Genomic DNA, 10,029 nt, shown 5'->3' on the forward strand with positions numbered 1-10,029 from the left:
ATTTAGTATGATATGGTTTACTCTTACCCCTCTGATGGCTTTAACTTCGTTGAGTCTTTCCCAGTTTGACAGCGATACGTTTCAACACCTGCTGGATGTCATCACTAGGCTCCCCGAGATCATCGTTCCACGTAACTACACACACACACACACGCACACACACACACGTCCATACCTCTTCAGTGTAACTAGACACAGAGAAACCCTCAACTCTCAAGGTTACTAAACACAGCAACCTCTTATTCCATCACTTGAGTAACTCAATGGATTCAATGTCGCAGCAATATACTCCATATTGGAATCAATGCTTGGTGCAAACAATGGTGCCAAATAAAAATGGCCAGTGAGGACTGGTCATGTTATAATATAGAGCAGGAAAGCTGTGAACCCTCACCTGTACTTCTCCAGTCTATTGAGAGAGAACAGTAGGTAGTCTGCCATGATGTCTTCTCCTACTAGATGGTCCAGGATGGTTCCTGACAGTAACAGCAGAGGAGGGAGTCATCATTACAACGCCATACTGTATGTCCTGCTGATAATCATATGGCTTGATGTGGAGGTCACTGTGTCAAAGGGCTGCCATATAATTCACACAGTGCTTTGATTGTCATATGATTGAGAGCATTGGAAGGTTCATATTGTATCCATATAGAGAGAGAGGCCCATAGGAGCATGGCTGTTGTTATATTAGATTCCACTAGGTGGCACTGTATTACCATGATACAAGACAGGGTGGGTCCAGAACATTACACGTAATCGACACAGTGTACAAAACATTAGGAACACCTTCCTAATATTAAGTTGCACCCCTTTTGCAGAAAGCCTCAATTTGTTGGGACATGGACTCTCAAGGTGTCAAAAGCGTTCCACAGGCGATGCTGGCCCATGTTGACTCCAATGCTTCCCACAGTTGTGTCAAGTTGGCTAGATGTCCTTTGGGTGGTGGACCATTCTTGATACACACGGGAAACTGTTGAGCGTAGAAAAACCCAGCAGCGTTGCAGTTCTTGACACACTGAAATTGGTGTGCCTGGCAACTACTCCCACACCCCGTTAAAGCACTAAAATCTTTTATCTTGCCCATTCAACCTCTGAATGGCACACATACACAATCCATGTCTCAATTATCTCAAAGCTTAAATATCCTTCTTTAACCCGCCTCTTCCCTTTCATCTACACTGATTGAAGTGGGTTTAACAAGTGACATCAATAAAGGATCATGCTCACCTGGATTCCCCTGGTCAGTCTATGTCGTGGAAAGAGGCTATACATCATTGGCCAGACCTAGTCTCTAGACTCACCACAGGGCTAGCTTCATGCCCGTCTCCAGACTCTGTATCTTTGGAGGAAGGACACCAGGCGATCTAGTAGATGGATGATGGGTCTCTCGCACACCTGATGAGAGAACACACAAACACACACGCGCACGCACACAGACACACACACACACACACACACATTGAGTAAGTACTGAATATACACAAAAACAGACAAGTGAGAGAGAGACAGGTGAAACCATCACTCACCTGTATTCTAGTCAACACTGCTTCGGTAATGCCTGGTTCCCCTCCACCTTTGACCCCAACGACCCAAGGTAGAACAAGATGGATCATCATTACTTCAACAAGGGTTCAATGAAATGCACATGACAAAACTATCCGAACCACAAGGAATTCTCCTAATCCCAATATCTCATTGTAACGTTAAATTGTACCTTTCTTGAGGTTGGTTCTCCTCAGAGCGTTGATGAGTGATGACTTTCCAACGTTGGGCACCCCAATCACCATCAGACAGAAGTTGGTGTTCTGAACATTGAATAAACACACGTCATAACATGACCACATAATATGACCATAACCACATTCAGACTACATAAAGAGTGTTGTTAACCCCCTCTATTCACCATACAGTCCTCAAACGTAACAATTATGTGGAACACAACAAACTTTCTGGTCAGACGTAGGTCAGAACTGTAACATAATGATTACATCACCTTCAGCCATGATACACAGGGTGCTGTAACAGCCTAACTTCTAATTACTGATTGAAGTGAATTTGTAATCATCATCATAATAATAATAATAATAATAATAATATACATTGATTTGGAATGCGCTTTCATTGAAAAACAATCTCAAGAAGTGCTATATGGAGTGCATTAAAATGTATAAAAACAAGAGAGACAAAATAAGGACACAACTAGACAGGGCAACTGACACAAGAACACAGCTGACGCTACAGACAAAGACACCAAGGAACACAGCTATAACTAACAGAAGGCCTTTCTAAAGAGGGTGGTTTTTAGGCCAGTTTAAAAGGAGCCCAGAGTCTGTGGTGCCTTCAGGTGGTCCCGTGAGTGCATTCCAAGATGGGGGGCGGTCGAGCCAGTGTTCATTTCGTCAACAACAATAGTGACAAAAATACTCGTCAAACACCTATTTTTCAGTGGCAATTGACGAGACTATAACTAACTAAATAGACCCAGAAAAAACTAACACTAAACAAAAACATTTCCCGAATTATCTCTGTGAATCGGAACTAAGTGAACTGGACAAGTGCTTGAGAGCTTTTCAGTGATGACACAATTATTACCAGCACAGATGTGCAGTTCGTTCAGCATGGGAAGGACGCGCCGCACCCGGCACACAGCCTAGCCTACATCAGCTGGTGAGCTGCGGGGGGAGCAAGCGGTGAGTGTGTGCAGATAGGGCTACGCTCCGGCTCTGCCTCGATTACACACATCGCACTCTCCCGTAGCTAACGAGTCACCACTAGCCTTCTAGTTAGCTACCCTTTGCCTGGTTAAGAAACCAAGCTGCTTTACAAAAATTAAAAACAATAGCAGCATTAAGTTTAATAGTACAACAACAGTCTAGCTATGTTTTTTCTCCTGTGAGTATAGATTCTAGCCATTACCGTTCCAAAGATATGACCCATAATAACGGCACTAGGTTATTTTCTATAGTGCATTGGCGGCCACATTTTGCATTCATAAAGCATATCGTGGGCGTTCTCAAAACTAGATACTTGTGGACCGGACCTAGCCATTTGTTTAGACTACACCTTGTTCAGTCATGTTACCTCATTAACTAGCTTCAGCAGGACGAACATTTTGGAACGTTCATAACAATGGCAATGACGCTACGTGATGAAGTGCAACCCATACTACTTTGCCAATACTTCTCGGGATCATCTGGTGATTGTGCTACTCTCTCTCTCTCTGTGCTTGTGTGTGTCTGTTTGTTTTGTGTAATGTGCAATTTCTATGTAGGCTGAATAGGAATTTAATGGCCAGATAATTGTTTGTTATACACTACCGGTCAAAGGTTTTCGAACGCCCCCATTTTTCCAGTTTTATTGAAATGTAAACAGTTCAAATCCAGTGAATAACCTGAAATGGTGCAAAGGTAAGCGGTAAGCTGCCAGAGGTAAAAAAAAATGTTTAGGGTTACCAAAAGCTGAAAAATAATGTACATTTAGAGTTATAGAAAAAGGACAAGTAATGGGTTAACAACTTACAGCTGTTCTGCAGCAATGGAAGTAAATTAAGCCCTTTGAAAAATTGATCCTAACAATTCCTACAGGTGTCCCAACTGTTGTTGATTACTTACAAACCCTCTGTCTGTATAAAAGCAGTGTTAGAACACACTTCTGTTACTACACCCTCTTATTATTTGGACAGTATTGTACTGCAGGAAGTCGTATATTGCTATCATAATAGCGAGAAAAAGGCAATTAACAAAGGAAGACAGACAGACCATTATAACCCTTTAAAAGTGTAGGTCTTTCCTTCAGAAATTGCAAAAGAGCCAAGGTGTCCTACACCATCAAAAGCTCTTGGAAACTGAGGAAACTGACAGGAAGAGGTCTGGCAGACCCAAAGCCACAACAGAATCAGAAGACAAGTTTCTGAGAGTCAACAGCTTGTGGTGATAGGCGGCTCACAAGACAACAGCTTCCCAGCTTAACACTGGTCCAAGTGGATGCAAGTCTCAGTTTCAACTGTGAAGAGAAGACTTGAGCTGCAGGTTTGACAAGTGGAGTGGTAGTGAAAGCCATTGCTAAGATGGCAAAATAAGAAAAAGAGGCTTGCCTGGGCCATGAAATCTTCGGGTTCATCACGCGGGGGGTTTTTATACGCGTGAGTAGGAGAAAGGATGGTTCCTCAGTGTGTGACACCTAACTGTCAAACATGGAGAAGGAAGTGTGTGGTCAGGGACTCTTTTTGCTGGATCGAAGTCGACACTGCACAGAGTGAGTGGCACCCTAACCAAAACGGCTACCTACATTTTGGCAGCGCCATGCAATGACCATCTGGTATACGCCTAGTTGGTCAGGGGGTTCCTACGGCAAGATAATGACCCAAAACACACCTCCAGGCTGTCAGAAAAGAACAAGACGGTAGGCTTCAAATCATGGAATGGCCAAAGTCTCAGACTTAACCCCCGTATCGAACTGGTTTAGGATGAACTTGGCAGAAGGGTGAAAGCATAAAGCAACCTACAAGTGCAACACATTTTGTGGGAACTTCTGCAATCCCCTGTAGCTCAGTTGGTAGAGCATGCGCTTGCAACGCCAGGTTGTGGGTTCGTTTTCCACGCGGAGGCCAGTATGAAAATGTATGCACTCACTAACTGTAAGTCGTTCTGGATAAGAAGCGTCTGCTAAATGACTAAAATGTAAATGTGTTGGAAGAACTTTCCAAACAATATTTGATTTCCATTGTTAAAAGAATGCCACGAGTGTATTTACGGCTGTTACGTCTGCAAAAGGTGGCTACTTTGATGAGTCAGAAATTTAGAAAAACATTTGGTTAAACAAATGTTTTTCTTTTTTGTCTCCAATTGTTTATTTGTTCTTGCTTTAATTTCAGATTACATTAAGACATTAAACTGTGTGAATTTCAATAGAAACTGGGAAAAATTGAGGTTTTTTGAATGGTAGTGTATGTGTGTGTCAAGTATTTCTGCTGTTGGAAAGGATGTTGGTAGGATAAGGCTATGTTTGTGCACATGGAAGTCAGTGATTTATGTTTACTATAAGTTAATGACACCATACTAAAGTGATGAGACTCAAATGTGACTAAAGCGTAAAGGGCATTTAGTTGACTAAAATGGCCCACTGTTTATAATTTAAATAAGTAGACTAAATCATTATTCAAATGACAACAATGTGACTAGGAATGACTAGACTAAATCTAAAAAAAAGAGTGCCAAAATTAACACTGGGTTGGGAGCCTGATCCCCCCATGGAGTGAAGCTTAGTCCTGGGGGAGTGGCGGAGCAGGATATTCGCTCAATCTTGGAGTTGCGGGTAGAGGTCTGTTGAGGGCGGGAAATGTCAAATGGGGAGCAGCCAGGGGGTAGGGGGACAGGGGGAGGCAGGTAGCTGACTAGTGGTGGCTTTCAGCAGCCTGATGGTCTGGGGTAGAAGCTATTGGCCAGTCTTGGTTTTTTAGCCATGATGCTCCTGTACTGCCCGGACGTCCGAAGCGATGGAAGCTGGGAGAACAGGCCGTGGTATTGTAGGTGTCCTGGAGGGTAGGCAGTGTGCACCCAATGGTGCGTTTGAGCGTACCACCATCTGTAGTGCCTTGAGGTCAGCGAACAGTGGAGTTGCCGTACCCAAGCTGTGATGCAGGCCGACTGTATGCTCTCGATGGTGCTCCTGTGAACACTGTGAGGCACTCGGGACAGGCCAAATTTCTTCATCCTCCTGAGGTTAAAGAGTGCTGTCGTGCCTTCTTCACCACAGTGTCCGTGAAGATTGCAGAGTGCATTTAGTAGTCCAGCCTTGAGCGACAAAGGCTGGAGCCCTCTCGTCAGACTGAGTAAGGGTGGGACGGAGTTTGACAATGTTCTTGAGGTGATAGAGCGATGCTTTGGATGTTTGATGTGATTGTCGAAGGTTAGAGAGGAGTCAAGCCTAATGCCCAGATTGGAACATTGGATGAGAGAGGATGTTCTTGCCTGTGAGGTGGGTTACGGGTGAGTGCTGGACCTGGTGAGGGGTGCCAACAAGTACAGCCTCGGTTTGATGCTGTTGAGTTGAAGGAAGTTTTGCTTCATCCAAGCCCATATCTCCTCAAGACAGGTGTTAAGATGAGCAGAGGGACTTGGGTAAGTTCTCAGATACAGCTGTGTCATCAGCATAGCAGTGGAATGAGATTTCATTCCGGCTGATGACAAGGCTGAGGGTAAACAGAATGAACTGGATAGTTGTGGCACACTCAATAGAAAAACAAGCTCAGGGCTGGTCTGGTCCAGAAGAGTCCGATGGTGTCAGGAGGCATTCAGGAGGATGGAAAGGAGACTGGACACACCAACGTAACTTCAAACTGACAACCAAATGCACTGGAATTTAGGGTAGTAAAACTCTCATTTGTTATCGTCTAGGACTGAACGCGGGCCTATACTACACATTCTTTTTTTCTAAACACAAAATCTAAACCAATCAATCAATCATCAATCAGTTATTGGCCGTGAACTCACCTCCTCTCGGTGGAGCGTGGCTGGCTCTCGATCAATTCTGTGACCATGGGAACCAGCTGCAACAACAGACAGGAAGATTAACAGAGTAGGAGAGCGCTGTCAAACAATACTAACTCAGTCTTCTGTGGAACTTTATAACCACATTGCAAAGTCACCCCTTTCTTAAAAGGAAAAGATTCACCCATTTTGAATGTTATATTGTTTTTGTGCATCTCTGAGGCTGTTCTACTCGATTCCCGGGGTCATTTCATGTGTATCTGAGCTATTGCCGTTCAAGCAGGCAGAAACTTCGTCTGGTTTGGCCCGGCATTGCGATAAACTGCTCTCACTACATTGGAAGTTAATAGGAATACAACTTTTAGATCGCAAGCGTCCATCAGTATACAGTCAGATTTCAATACTGGCGATGTCATAACGCCAAGAGTTTGTCTTCTCTGGAATCATATTTTTGCGATATTCCTACCTTGAGAAATGTGTAGTTTTGGGTGGATTTTTCCTTTAAGGATCTCTCAGACTCTCCCTTTTTATGTTCTTCCCATCTCTCTCTGTCTCTCTTACCTTTTTGACATTGTCATCTCTCTGTCTGAGGCAGTCTGTGAACAGGATGTTCTTCACTCCATGTCTTTCAAGCTGTTTTCAAAATCATCTGGAGAGCAAAGCGTTCAGATCTGGATCAGGACTACATACAGCGCTGCACTGGACTCTCTGTCTCAAGTCATTATATAGAGGCCATTCGATTAAACTACTGCATGATTGGCCATATACACTCACACAGGTCTGTCTGGAGAAACACAAAACAACCAGCCTGGAAGCCAATTCAGTTATCCAATTTCTTTGACATTGTCATGCATCAATAGAAACAGACTGGCATCCAGATTACAGAAACAAAACAATGATCTGCTACAGTAGCCAGAGCATGCTTGGCAGACAGGTCAGCCAGGTCCATCTTGTTCAGCACAAGGAGATGGGTCTGGCGTCCAGACTATCCTTGAAAGAGGGTTTCTACCTGAGAACGGGATGTTCTACTGTTAAAGAAAGTTGTGCAAGACTGTGTTAACCCACTGAGCTAAGGTAATTAGTTTGGGAGCTAATGCAATTATTCTGGTCTCAGGCAAGGCGACTCATCCATAACCGTGGTTGGTGATGTGAGTGCATCAGAGGGTAATGGGGGCAAGGTAGGGCAGGCGATGCATGCCACAATATAACCTATTAAAGGGTCAACTGCCCCTTAGAAACTTCTCTGGTTTTTAACGGCATATGTGGCATCGAGAGTCATAAACATTCATTCTAGTGTCAAAATTGACTACAAAGTGTAAATAGGATCATTTTGGGCATAAAGTCAGTTTATGTGAGTTCGTCATGACTAACTGGAGGGTTGGGTATGGATCTTACATGCCCACTTTTGCCAATGATGCCCAATTGCCCAGAGACAACACATTGTGGTCCATCCCCAGCTGCCATGTGGACATTTATTGTCAAGTCTGCATATGGGTGCAACACACACACATTTCACTTGGCAAATAGGAGTGAAAATGGTCTTCCATAAAGTTGGTTCAAACTTCAATACATTTCAACAAAATATTGCCAGATGGCCAGAATGGATTACAGCTGACATGGTCACTTCTGCTGCCTGTCAACTTCGTCAAACCACTGGTGTTGGTGAGTATGTTAGCTAAGTAGATAGCTGGTATTAGCTAGCTAGTAGCTACTTTTGGTTATACAACCTTATTTGATAATGCTAGCGAGGCAGGCTATCTATGATACCATAGATTAAAGGGGAAATGATACTGTAGCTAGCTAAATACATCAAGCTAACGTGTTATATGTGTAGCATGTCGAGGATGATGTGTGGGATGTTAACATTGAATACCTGAAGAGAATTCCAGCTCCTGGTTGGTGCCGGCACCTTACCCGCTGGGTGAATGAAGAAAGAAGAAATATTTTGGTCCTGTTTTTATAAAGATCTACCTACCTTTAATTTTGGTTATGTAAGATTAACTTTGTCCGTGAAATTACCACCAGGGATACTGAAGTCAACCTTAAATGAATAATTTTTTATTAACAGCACTGGAGATGACACAGTCATACTTCCACGTACAGTACCGATCTGAAGTGAGCTCTCAGCTTGCTGTTAATAGAATGATTAATTTAAGATTGACTTCAGGTGTCCCAATGTAATTTCCACAACAATTTGGCGTCACGAAAGGATGGTTGATTCTGCCTGCAGAGCTTTCCAGTGAGGGTCTGTGAGGAATCGGTGGCGCATTTTATGAGCGTAAGAAATTCCCATCTAACTAAAAAGAGCACGAGGACCAGCCCAGACCAGACCCTTACTGTGAGCTGCCCAGGAGGAGACACATCATCCACGAACAATTGAGGGACACGGCAACTGAATTTCAGTAAGTCAATTTAAATGAATTTGTATATATTTTTTGAAATATATACAGTGGGGAAAAAAAGTATTTAGTCAGCCACCAATTGTGCAAGTTCTCCCACTTAAAAAGATGAGAGAGGCCTGTAATTTTCATCATAGGTACACGTCAACTATGACAGACAAAAATAGAAAAAAAAATCCAGAAAATCACATTGTAGGATTTTTAATGAATTTATTGGCATATGATGGTGGAAAATAAGTATTTGGTCAATAACAAAAGTTTCTCAATACTTTGTTATATACCCTTTGTTGGCAATGACACAGGTCAAACGTTTTCTGTAAGTCTTCCAGGTTTCAGCACACTGTTGCTGGTATTTTGGCCCATTCCTCCATGCAGATCTCCTCTAGAACGTGATGTTTTTGGGGGTGCTGGAGCAACACAACTTTCAACTCCCTCCAAATATTTTCTATGGGGTTGAGATCTGGAGACTGGCTAGAGCCACTCCAGGACCTTGAAATGCTTCTTGAGCCACTCCTTCGTTGGGGCGGTGTGTTTGGGATCATTGTCATGCTGAAAGGCCCAGCCACGTTTCATCTTCAATGCCCTTGCTGATGGAAGGGAGGGTTTCCTCAAAATCTCACGATACATGGCCCCATTCATTCTTTCCTTTACGGATCAGTCGTCCTGGTCCCTTTGCAGAAAAACAGCCCCAAAGCATGATGTTTCCAACCCCATGCTTCACAGTGTATGGTGTTCTTTGGATGCAACTCAGCATTCTTTGTCCTCCAAACATGATCGGGTTGAGTTTTTACCAAAAGTTATATTTTGGTTTCATCTGACCATATGACATTCTCCCAATCCTCTTCTGGATCATCCAAATGCACTTGACGGGCCTGGACATGTACTGGCCAGCAGGGGGACACGTCTAGCTCTGCAGGATTTAGTCCCTAGGCGTAGTGTGTTACTGATGGTTGGCTTTGTTACTTTGGTCCCAGCTCTCAGCAGGTCATTCACTAGGTCCCCCGGTGGTTCTGGGATTTTTGCTCACCGTTCTTGTGATCATTTTGACCCACGGGTGAGGATCTTGCGTGGAGTTCAGATCGAGGGAGATTATCAGTGGTTTTGTATGTCTTCCATTTTCCTAATAATTGCTCCCACAGTTG

General features: G+C 43.5%; 1 pseudogene; it reads right to left on the reverse strand.

The window, feature by feature from the left end:
- Window positions 1-1,297: 1,297 nt before the first annotated feature.
- On the reverse strand, window positions 1,298-7,504 carry LOC123490740 (annotated as a pseudogene).
- Between the last annotated feature and the right edge of the window lie 2,525 nt (window positions 7,505-10,029).

Source organism: Coregonus clupeaformis, unplaced genomic scaffold (assembly GCF_020615455.1).
Source record: "Coregonus clupeaformis isolate EN_2021a unplaced genomic scaffold, ASM2061545v1 scaf4575, whole genome shotgun sequence".
Lineage (NCBI taxonomy): Eukaryota > Metazoa > Chordata > Actinopteri > Salmoniformes > Salmonidae > Coregonus > Coregonus clupeaformis.